This window comes from Lissotriton vulgaris, chromosome 3_1 (genome assembly GCF_964263255.1).
Source record: "Lissotriton vulgaris chromosome 3_1, aLisVul1.2, whole genome shotgun sequence".
NCBI classification, from domain to species: domain Eukaryota; kingdom Metazoa; phylum Chordata; class Amphibia; order Caudata; family Salamandridae; genus Lissotriton; species Lissotriton vulgaris.
Genome location: NC_141689.1, coordinates 2,131,995,732 through 2,132,008,507, shown reverse-complemented (window position 1 = coordinate 2,132,008,507; position 12,776 = coordinate 2,131,995,732). Strand labels below are relative to the sequence as shown.

The following is a 12,776-nucleotide window of genomic DNA, read 5'->3' as shown; positions in this document are numbered from 1 at the left end:
TATCTGACCCCAACAACCTAAAATGCATCCTGCTCAACACCCGTTCGGTCTACAAGCACGCCATCGACCTCTGGAATCTACTAGACACCATCTCTCCGGACGTCGCCTTCCTAACAGAAACATGGATGAACGCCTCTTCTGCACCAGACATCACCATTGCCATCCCGGAAGGCTACAAGATCATCCGTAAGGACCGCACCGACCAAACAGGAGGAGGCATCGCTATCGTCCATAAGAACTCCATCCGCATCTCTTCCAGCTCAGACGTCAACCTTACCAACGCCGAACACCTTCACTACCAGATCCACACCGATCCCAAGACCACACTCAGAGGCTCCCTCCTCTACCGACCTCCAGGATCCCGTGCACAATTCAGCGACGAAATCACTGACTTTATCACCCCACACGCCCTCCCTTCCGAGGAATACATTCTACTGGGAGACCTCAACTTTCACCTGGAAAAGAGCAATGACAGCAACGCCACCACCCTTCTGGACAACCTCGCCAACCTCGGACTCAAGCAACTGGTCACTACCCCCACCCACATCGCAGGTCACATACTCGACTCTATCTTCACCTCCAGCAAACATGTCTCCTTCAGTCACACCACAACTCTACATTGGACGGATCACAGCTGCGTTCACTTTAGCTACAATAAGACCACAACTCACAACCATCCTCAACCTACTCGGCAAAGAAACTGGAACAAAATCACAATTGACCAGATCTCCTCATCGCTTCTTCAAAACCCCCCTGTCTACTCCTCAAACCCTGACCAAGCAGCCATTAACCTCACCCAATGGCTATCCAACAGCGCCGACACCCTAGCTCCGTTGAAAAAACGCCAAATCAAGCTAGGCAGCAAAAACGCCTCCTGGTTCAACGACGATCTCAAGAAATCTAAGGAACACTGTCGATCCCTCGAAAAGGCCTGGAAAAAAGACCCAAACACTAGCACCAAGGACGCCTTCAAAAACGCCACCCGCATACACCACCAACTAATCCGGTCTGCCAAGAAAGCCGCATTCAAAGACCGACTAGATAACAACGCCCACAACAGCAAGGAATTATTCAACATCGTCAAAGAGTTTACCAACCCCTCAGCCAACTCCAACGACATCACCCCCTCTCAAGCCCTCTGCAACTCCCTAGCTGCATTTTTCCACAACAAAATTGCAGACATCCACAACAGCTTCGACAACCGATCCGAAGACCAACCCACCCAACCCTCTGCAGGACCTCCACCCCTTAACATCCTTAATGACTGGAACCCAATCTCCACTGAGGACACCATCCATCTGATGAACTCCATCCACTCAGGATCCCCCACAGACCCATGCCCTCACCACATCTTCAACAAAGCGGACTCCATCATAGCACCACACCTCCGAGACGTCATCAACTGCTCCTTCAACTTCGCCACCTTCCCGGAAAGCTGGAAACACGCCGAACTCAGCGCCCTTCTGAAAAAACCCACAGCTGACCCCACCGAACTCAAAAACTACCGCCCCATCTTGCTCCTTCCATTCCCGGCCAAAGTCATTGAGAAAGCTGTCAACAACCAGCTCGCCGCATTCCTCGAAACCAACAAATCCCTAGACTCCTCTCAGTCCGGCTTCCGAGCCAAACACAGCACTGAGACCGCCCTCATCGCAGCCACAGACGACATTCGAACTCTACTGGACAATGGAGACACAGTCGCCCTCATCCTCCTCGACCTCTCCGCAGCCTTCGACACAGTCTGTCATAGCACCCTTTTACAGCGCCTCAGAAACGTCGGAATCCAAGGAAAAGCACTGGAATGGATCACCTCGTTCCTCACCGGAAGAACGCAGAAAGTCCGCCTCCCACCATTCAAGTCAGAGGCCACTGAAGTCATCTGCAGTGTGCCACAAGGATCGTCACTCAGCCCCACCCTCTTCAACGTATACATGAGCCCCCTTGCGGTCATCGCACACCAACACAACCTCAACATCATCTCATACGCTGATGACACTCAACTGATCCTATCACTCACCAAAGACCCGAACATTGCCAAAACCAACCTACATGAAGGAATGAAAGAAGTAGCCGAGTGGATGAAGCACAGCCGACTAAAACTGAACTCAGATAAAACAGAAGTCCTTATCCTAGGTACCTCCCCCTCCGCCTGGGATGACTCCTGGTGGCCAGAGGCCCTTGGAAAAGCACCCATCCCGACGGACCACGCACGAAACCTAGGCGTCATCCTGGATTCTTCACTCTCCATGTACAGACAAGTCAACGCCGTTTCATCATCCTGCTTCAATATTCTTTGCATGCTCAAAAAAACATTTCGCTGGATCCCCACCGAAACTAGGAAAACTGTCACCCACGCTCTGGTCACGAGCCGCCTGGACTACGGAAACACCCTATACGCCGGTACCACCGCAAAACTTCAGAAAAAAACGCATTCAGAACGCCTCAGCCAGACTCATACTAGACATCCCGCGTAAAGACCACATCTCTGGTCACCTGAAAAACCTCCACTGGCTCCCCGTCAATAAAAGGATTACTTTCCGCCTCCTAACCCACGCACACAAAGCACTCTACGAACTTGGACCCGAATGCCTTAACACACGACTCTCCTTCTACTCCCCCTCCCGCCAGCTACGATCCTCCAACCAAGCCCTTGCTGCTGTACCTCGCATCAACAAAACCACCATGGGAGGTAGATCCTTCTCCTACCTGGCAGCTAAAACCTGGAACTCACTTCCCACGCACCTTCGCCTCACTCAGAATCACCTAGCATTCAGACAGCAACTTAAAACTTGGATATTCGAGAAATAATCCCCCCACCCTTCTTCAAGCGCCTTGAGACCCTCTGGGTATGTAGTGCGCTATATAAATCATTTGACTTGACTTGACTTGCCCATTATGCCACCTCAGATTAGACCCAACATATGCAAATCAGTCTTGGTCCTGCTCCCATAGGAACAGTCCAGCCTGAACTGCCAAGTCAAGTCTTCCCTGAACCGGAACACAGGCAACCCAAGACCGTTTCATCTTGATTGGGCCTCTTCAGTCAGTTTTAGCTTGGTTTCAGTGGCACAGTGAGCAAGGGGCCCAGGTCTGAGAATTCCCTAGCACACTTAGGGCATGAGATCAAACACACAAAAGGTGATGGGATTAAGGCTTGCAATAAGTCTGGCATGGCAATTCGAACTGAACTGAACTGTTCTTTTTGAAGCAGGGCTAAGGCTGATTTGCATATGGCTGAGTTTCATGTGAGGTGGTATGGTGGCCAAAAAAACAATGGGTTGGAATGCTACCCTGGGCATTTACCAGTAGCTAGACAAACTGTAAACATTCCACCTACCACCTCTTGTGTGTCTGATGTAATGTCCAAAATGGCCAAGAGAATCATCTCAAGTTGAATGAATTATGGCAGCGCACACAAAATAAATAAATTGGGACCTTGTGAAGGACATCCATAAGATCACTCCTCAGATAAAGGGGTTGGGTGGGCGGTAAGGAATATTTGGGTAGTAGGGTATCTCCCCAAAAAATTGTTAAAGATCAGTTACCTTTTTATGACAAATAATTTTACCTACAGATTCCTCTCTTGTGAATGAATTCTCCCTCAGTACCCTCTCAGGAGTCTGAGGAAAGGATTATACAAAAATATTTTTCAGAAAAGCACTGGCAAAAAGACGAACCCTACGAGTCTGACAATGAAGGCAGTCGTGATCTGTAAAGGGGAGGTACTGAAACCCAAGCTGCAGCCCAACAGATGTTCAGTAATGGAACTCCCTTGGAAAAAGCTGCTTTCTCGCTGGTGGAATTCACTCTAATGCTTGTGGCTCGTTCTTGGCTAGAGCATAGCACAACTTAATGGATGGACTTGCCCAGGAGGAGCTGTTCGTTAGCAAGTTCTGTCATTGTAGAAGCTCAGAATCCAATTAGGGTCAAGGGGATGTGTGATATTTTTGTTAAGTAATACATGACAAGCATGGAATCAGAATGTAGAATATAGTTGCGCAATGTTCCTTGAAGAATGTTCTCTTTAGAATGGTATCATTTGATTCTCTTATCGGACAGTTGGATGTTGAATGTTTGTGGATGAGGTTCATTAAACTTACCTATTTACTTCATTCCTGTGAGTCTTCATTAATTTATATGTGGAGAACACGACATTTCTTTGGCGACGATCGGGCGGGTGACCTCAACACAAGCCGAGTCAAACCCTGAGAAACGTCTCCTCCAGCGGCTGTTTAAAAGCGTTGACTTCACAGCGGCTGTTTCTTGCGAATGGAAGGTGAACTTTTGATCAGTACCTTCCCTCGATATGTGGTGAGGAGGACGGAGGGTGGCATTTGTTTTAATTTGCGCATGCGTTGCAGTACTTTGGTGAAGATTGACTGCATTGCAACAGTGTATTGGCCTTCATTTCTTTGACGTGAAGATTTGTGCGTTCCAGTGACGTGGGAGTTGGTACGTACGTTAACGTGCTAATGTGCGTTTCAAAGATGTGTGGATTCATGCGTTCCAGTGACGTGCGAGTCTGAGGAATTCTCGCATCGTCATCTTCAAAGTGCTTGCGCTTCTTCAAAGAATTAACGCGTTGCATAGCAACAATACAACGCGAGTTTCAGGCGCGTTGAGAAAGAGTGAAGCTTTGTTTATCTTACTCTCCTGGTGGGTAAAGACGCATTCATGTCTACGAGACACTTTGTCTAAAAGCATTTATCAATGGAAGAGGAAGTATCTTCTGTTCGAGTTTCACCTTTCAATAAGATTATAGAGATTATATTTAGTTTATATTATCTTGCATTAATAAAAAGTAAATAACTGGTGACTGAAGGCTTTATTTATTACCTTGTGGTCATAATGCAAAATGTAACTCAACCTCCTTTCTATTTCACAAGTCCAGGTGAACCAAATGTAAAATGGCAAAAATGGAAAAAAAATGTTTGTAAATTATGCCAGAGTATGTGGTACTCATTTAATTGTTGAACGTAAACATTCTTTATTGCTACATTGTCTTGGGGGTAAAGGGCAAGACGTTTTAGAGCATTTACCTGAACTTAGTGCTGCTGAACAAAGAAATCTTAATGAATATGGAATATGTATTCTACAACTTGATCATCATTACCTTCCAAGGTTAAGTACCATAATGGAAAGATACCATTTTGGTCTACAAGAACAAAGAAAGGACGAGTCAGTTGAGGAATTTGTATCAGCACTGAGGAAATTAGATTCATCGTGCAAATTTGGGCAAGCAGCGGAGGAGAAAATTAGGGATCAGTTTGTTTTAAAATGTGCTCATGACAATATCAGAAAAGAACTATGGTTAAAGGACGAACCTCCTTTTGAAGAAGTGTTATCTATTGCAAAACAAGTAGAACATATGATGAAATGTGGAGATGAACTTAAAGGTGAGAAGGATACATTTCCCACATCTGAAGCTAAAGTAAAAACTAAAGTTGAGGAAATTGTTTGTCAAGTTAAGAAGGATAACACAGTGAACTGTGACAAAAGTAATTCTATGCCTACTTCTGCTAATATTGGATATATGATGTTACAACGCGGACTGTAACAACGCATACCGTTACAACGCATCTTTTACAACGCTAATACTGTTACAACTCATGTATTTACAACACATTTTTTTACAACGCAGGTACCTTTACAACGCATACCATTACAACGTAAGTATTGGTAAGTATATATTAATATTAATATTATAATCGTAAATTAATTTTAAAAAATATAATTTAATGTAATTTAATTTAATTTAATTCCAATAAATTAATTTAATTTAAAATTAATTTTACTTTATTTTTACCCTGTACCCCAGAAAGTCAAAACTGACCCTCAACCCCAAAAATAAATTGAAGTAAATTTAATTTAATTTAATTTCAATTAATTAATTTAATTTAAAATAAATTTTACTTTATTTTTACCCTGTACCCCTGTACCCCAAAAACTCAAAACTGACCCTCAACCCCAAAAATAATTTAATGTAATTTAATTTAATTTATTTTCAATTAATTAATTTAATTTAAAATTAATTTTAATTTATTTTTACCCTGTACCCCATTTAATTTAATTTAATTGAAAACTGACCCTGAACCCTAAAAATACCCCTTTACCCCAAAAACTAAAAACTGACCCTGAACCCTAAAAATACCCCTTTACCCAAAAACTGAAAACTGACCCTGAACCCTAAAAATACCCCTTTACCCCAAAAACTAAAAACTGACCCTGAACCCTAAAAATACCCCTTTACCCAAAAACTAAAAACTGACCCTAAACCCTAAAAATACCCCTTTACCCAAAAACTGAAAACTGACCCTGAACCCTAAAAATACCCCTTTACCCAAAAACTAAAAACTGACTCTGAACCCTAAAAATACCCCTTTACCCAAAAACTAAAAACTGACCCTGAACCCTAAAAATACCCCTTTACCCAAAAACTAAAAACTGACCCTGAACCCTAAAAATACCCCTTTACCCAAAAACTAAAAACTGACCATAAACCCTAAAAATACCCCTTTACCCTAAAACCCAAAACTGACCCGGAACCCTAAAAATACCCCTTTACCCCAAACATATAACATTTAAAATATAATTATATACTTACCAATACTTACGTTGTAATGGTATGCGTTGTAAAGGTACCTGCGTTGTAAAAAAATGCGTTGTAAAAACATGAGTTGTAACAGTATCTGCGTTGTAATAGATGCGTTGTAACAGTAGTGCGTTGTAAAAAATGCGTTGTAACAGGTGCATACCCTAATATCTCTACTCAAGGAGGTATACCTGTTTGTTTTAGGTGTGGACGTTTTGGGCATTTAGCTAATGCTTCATTCTGTCCTGCCTTAAGAGTGACATGCAAAACATGTGGTCGCAAGGGGCATTTTGCAAAATTTTGCAAAAGCAAAGCTAATAAAGGTGATTTCACAACAAAAAGACAATCATAACCACAGGTGAAGGCAGTCACGTTTCAGATTAATGGGAAAATAGAGGGACATCCATCTTATTTGGTGGGGATTGATTATGTTCAAATCACTTTCAAATTTGATTCATGTTCTCATCTGACAATGATAGGAGAAGAAGTTTTTCATCAACATTTTCATAACAAAATCAAACTTGTTAAAAGTGATCTTTCACCTTTGGGTTATGGACGCATCCAATTAAAATGTTGGGATATTTTCTTGCTACAATTGAGTTGTGTGGTCCCATGATTACAGGTAAAATATATGTAGCTAAACGTGGTGATTCACTTCTAGGGTGGCCTCATCAACGTTTACTTGGTGTACGGCTAAATCCTAATGCTTCACATCAAGTGCAAGTGCAAGAAGTAGATAATTTATCCTCCATGTTTGCAGATCAATTTCCCGATGTTTTTAGAGATAGTCTTAGTTGTCTAAAAGGATATAAATATCGATAAGATTAAGAGAAGGTGCTGTGCCGGTTGTTGCGAAAGTGAGAATTCCCTTAAATAAACAAGCTGGTGTACAAAAAGAAATTGAGAAACTTGTAGACATGGGAGTTATTGAACCTGTGGAGGCCACAGAGTGGTTGGCTCCCTTTGTGGTAGCTAAGAAAGCCAGTGGCGAATTACGCCTCTGTATTGACTTGCGCTCATTGAACAAGAAGGCATCTGTAGACAAATTTCCCTTGCCGAACATTGATGAAATGGTTGGAACGTTAGTTGGTGCAAAGTATTTCACTACTCTTGATTTGGCCTCCACCTATCATCAGGTAGAGCTAGATGAATCCTCACAAGAGTTGACAGCATTTATGACTCCCATGGGCACATTTAAGTTTCGTAGAACGCCTTTTGGGCTTATTTCCGCTGCCTCTGTGTTTCAGTGTATCATGACGAGGGTTCTTAAGGGGTTCTTGGGTGTCAAGTGCTATCAAGATGATTTGTTAATATATGGAAATTCCATGCATGAGCACAATACACATGTCTGTACGGTTTTGGAGCGACTTAGAGAGTCTGGTTTGTCATTTAGAAAGGACAAGTGTACATTTGGAGTAGAAGAAGTGAATTATCTTGGCCATCACATAACTGGATTAGGTGTATTTCCCAAGAAAGAATTGGTAGATTCCATTACCAAAATCTCTGAACCAGTTAAAAAAAGATGAACATCGCTCCTTTTTAGGCATGGTTGAGTTTTATAGTAAATTAGATCCTGATTACTCAGATAAAACTCAGTTTGAGAAGACTTACTGTGAAAAATGTAGCCTTTCAATGGTCTTGTGAGTGCATGAGAGTGTTTGTCTCTATCAAGGGGGAGTTAAGAAAAGCTCCCTTTCTTCATGCGTTTGTTCCTGGTGATCCCACAAATATTTTTACAGATGCAAGTGATAAGGGCCTAGGTGCAATCTTACTTCAAAAAAAATAAAAAATAGAAGGGAGGTACTTTCGAAAAAAAGACTTGATGCCATCCCATCTAGAATTAGGATATGGATAATTTCTTTACAAGAATTCAATTTTGATGTTGAATATATTCCTGGTGTCATCAATAAATTAGCTGATTGCCTTTCAAGGCTAGTTGATGTTAACGAGTGTCTTGAAGATGAGGGATGCCAAGAAGAGGAGGAAGTTATTAATGTATGTGAAATTACTGATGGTGCAATTAGTGAGAATGATTGGAAGTCTGAGTTAGATAAAGATGATGAAATAAAGAGAGTTATGGAATTGTTGAAGGATAACAAACGTCTAGATAAGTCTTGGTCTCTTGTTGGTGAATAACTCTCTGTTGTGGATGGTATGCTTGCTCGTGGAATGAAATTGGTACCTCCTGTGGGTATTAGGGGTAAACTCCTAAGTCTTGCCCATAATGGTCATCTAGGAACTGTTAAGACAAGAGAGTTGCTGAGATTACAATTATGGTGGCCTTGCATGGATTTTGAGATTGAGAGAATGGTTAGAGAGTGTGTAGAATGTTGTGCCAGCGTTAAAATTCTTAAGACCAAACAGATGCCTATGGTTTGTAGGAAGTTGCATAATCATCCTTGGGATGAAATTGCTATTGACATTCTTGGTCCTCTTCATGGTGTATGTGACACTTCTTATCTTATTGTTGTTTTAGACCTATATTCAAGGTGGATTGAGGTTCAGGCTGTTAGGGATATTTCTTCAGAAGCTGTAATCAAATTTTTGGAGCAGGTTTTTAAGAGAGAGAGTTTTCCCAACAGCATTATCTCGGATAATGGTCCGCAGTTTTGTTTGAGTGTATTTGCATGTTTCTTAGATAAATGTGGTATTTCTCACAAAAAATGTGCAATCTATCACCCAGAAACTAATGGAGCAGTAGAGAGAGTCAACAAGATGCTCAAAGAATGCATACAACTTGCTAGAGTCAATGGTTTGAATTGGAAAGATGTGCTACAAGACAGAATTACATCTTATCGCATGTCTCCACATTGTACCACTGGGAGATCTCCTTTTGAACTATTCAAGAGAAGAATGCCCAATACTAAATTGTGTCCTGGGTGAATGAAGTTAAACAAAGGTTTAGAGGACAATCACATAGGAGAATGGAGAAAGGGAGAGTTGGGTAAGCAGATGAATAGAAAGACATATTTTGTTGATAAGAAATGTGCTCAGTTTCAAGAAGTGAGAATAGGTGATCTTGTTAAGATCAAAGCTCCTGTTGGCTGTCGACCATGTACTGAGGTCAGACCGGTTGTAAAAATCTTCAAGAATGCTGTCAAAACTAGAGATGGGAGAATATGGAATAAAAGTCGTATTGTGGTTGTAAATTCTAACATTCCTTTACCAGATGACAGTTGTAGAGAGGTTGATTCTCATTCTAAGTTGTCTAGTAATTTATATTCTTCCACAGGTTCTTCCAGACTTCCTAATAGCTAATAGTATTCGAGAAAGAAGTCAAAGAATATGCAGACTCCCTGTGTATATGAAAGATTATGTTTGATTATACATTGTTTTATGTCATTTAGTACATTGATGTATTTTTACTTGTTTAAGTTTTTTTTTGTTTTCTCTATTTTTATTGTTAAGGAGGAAGATGTGTGATATTGTTGTTAAGTAATACATGACAAGCATGGAATCAGAATGTAGAATATAGTTGTGCAATGTTCGTTAAAGAATGTTCTCTTTAGAATGGTAGAAATATCAATATAGGACTAGCTAGGTTGTGTTAGTGAGACTCAGGGGGTATATCTGCTGGCAAACCCTTAGGTTTGATCACGAAGCCCTCACACACCAACCTAGTTGGTGTCATGCTTCATCATCGGGCCCACCACAGTGACACCGAATGTGTCCCGGGTGTGCTGCGACTCCAGATTACTGAGGAGCAGGTATGCTTGCTGAGTGTGCAGTGATGGTGAGAATGAAAGTGAAAAGTTAAAAGCTATACAGGTGGTCCCAGTTCCCGAGGGTGAAAGGTAAATTTAATACCTGGGCCCCTGTTAGCAAGATAAAAAGGCTGTGGACGATGTGGAGTGTATTAAGAGCTCCTACGTCCTTGTGGTCTACATGTTTCAGCCAGGCCTTTTGATTAAAACTGGCTTTCCTCAGGACCAATGAGTATGTGTGAGTGATAATAAACTATATTAAGTGACAATGTGTGGTAAAAAGTGTCGCACTCGCTAAGGTGCTGTACGTGTAAGAGGGGGATTCCCTCTACTTTAACTTGCTACTTGCTGTTAAAGCCTCATGGGTCACTTGGCAGGGAGAGAAAGAAGACCGGTATTTCCGATCAGCGTGCTCCTGCGACCTATCGTCCTGCTCCAGTGTCCCGAATCTCTTTAGAATGGTATCATTTGATTCTCTTATCTGACAGCTGGATGTTGGCTGTTTGAGGATGAGGATCATTAAACCTTACCTGCTTACTTCATTCCTATGAGTCTTCATTTATTTATATGAGGAGAACACCACAGCTGCAGTCCCTCTTACACCATTGTAGGGTGTAGAGAAACCGAAAAATGTTGGTAGGATTACTGATTGGCCTACATGAAATAACAAGCATATTAAAAAGGACAGAATCAAACTACGGTTCCACTGGAGTATGATAAACAGAAAAAGTAGAAACAAATGTTTAATTTCTCCAGAAACAGCATCACAACAGATGATTTAAAGAAAGAAAAAAGGCTGGCACTGCACAGTAAGAAAAACAAAAAAGGCCGACAGTGAGCCCAAGACAAGGCTCTACCAGGCCAAAAGTATAAACCACAAAGCATCACAAGTGTGCCTTGAGTGTATCAACGTGTTCCTGAGCATACCAAGACCCAAAGCATGACCAATGGCTGAAATAAACAAATTTGTGGAGGAACAAAAAAGGTGTTGTCCAAAAATTCTAAGGGCTGATCAAAGGCACTCAAATTGCCCCACACAATATTCATGTTTATATACAACAAGGGGAAACCCATGGGTAAAGAGGTATCAGAGGTATATGTATTTATAAAGGAACAGGAGTCCCTCAAACACGAAAATAAACTACTTATATATATATAGGAATACAATGAAATCTATATTTGTTGTCCAATGGATGATTCATACATATGTATTAGGCATAAAAATTCAAAGAATAGCGTGGGAACAAACAAGCAGTCACGCTAGTCAATTTTTATTTCATAAACTCAGCATTACAGGTGTGGCAAAATTAGAATACAATGGTTATAGTCGCAATTCAAAAGTACCAATGGTCAAGTGTACAATATTAACAATTAGAAATTGAGTCTAGGTACTGTGGCCGACAAATTTATATCTCTAAACAATCATGGGATCATCATCAGGACATGAATGAATGTGCCTGTGAAAGAATACCAATGATGAAAGTCAGCAGGAGCTAATCAAAAGAGGAAGAAAAAAGAAAAACAAAACAAGGAATTAGCTGTCCTGGGAAGGTATCGAGTAAGAGAACCTTTCGTCCACCCTGTGGGAATTGTTACTAAGTGCTAAGGGACAGGCATACATCACTCACAACCGATAAGTCAAAAACCATCAGGGAGAGATAATCACAGACGAAGCCATGAAGAAAGGAGTCCATGTATAAGGCAGACAATGGGGGTGAGGCCTAAACCATAATAAGTCAGTTTGTAGGAGGTGGGAGTTGAAAAGAGAGGAAACAATAGCTAGCCAGATCGCAGAATGAGGAACTAAGATTGACACATGCAAAACAAACAACAGCAAAGGTGCACCACAAAAAATGAATCAGTTGGTATAAACGATATTAAAGTAACCATCAGAAGAAAATTCCTCAGAGATATTTAGAGTTCTTCTTTCAATCTTTATTTTTCAATCAGTATAAAAGCACAAACAGCCGACGCGTTTCGTCCCAACATGGGACTTCTTCAGGGCTGTCGGTAAAAAAGACATACACATACAATCAATCTTAATGTACAAAAGAGTATTTTTGACTTACAGTTAAAATAACATTTAACATTTACAAGACCAATTTTAAAAGAAACATAAGACATTTCTGACAAGAACATGAAGCTCATACATGATTTGGTACTGGGGCTTTTGGTCCTTTATCAATCGTTTTTATGGCAAAATGCCGGATGGCCTAAGTTTATCTGCATTATTAACAATCCTAGTGTAGATCGGAGATTCAGGATAACCTGTAAATCCCTACAATAATCCCAATTGGAGTATGATAAAATGCATTACAAGTTTATATCATCGGAAAATCTTTATACATCTTGCAGATTGCAACATGGGGAGGCAAACGTGTATGCCTAGCCTTCAACCCATGTAATTAACCGTGGAACAGTGGGAAGTGGAATGCGGACCAGGGAGGCCAGAATAAATTTAGTAAGAATGATTTCTGTAT

At 41.1% G+C, this 12,776-nt stretch overlaps 1 protein-coding gene across 1 annotated transcript in view; it reads right to left on the bottom strand.

Annotated features, from left to right (window-relative positions):
- The window catches only part of ATP8A1 (ATPase phospholipid transporting 8A1), a 780,070-nt gene that overhangs the window by 71,873 nt on the left and 695,421 nt on the right, over nt 1-12,776 (bottom strand). The gene's annotated exons all lie outside the window — the stretch shown is intronic.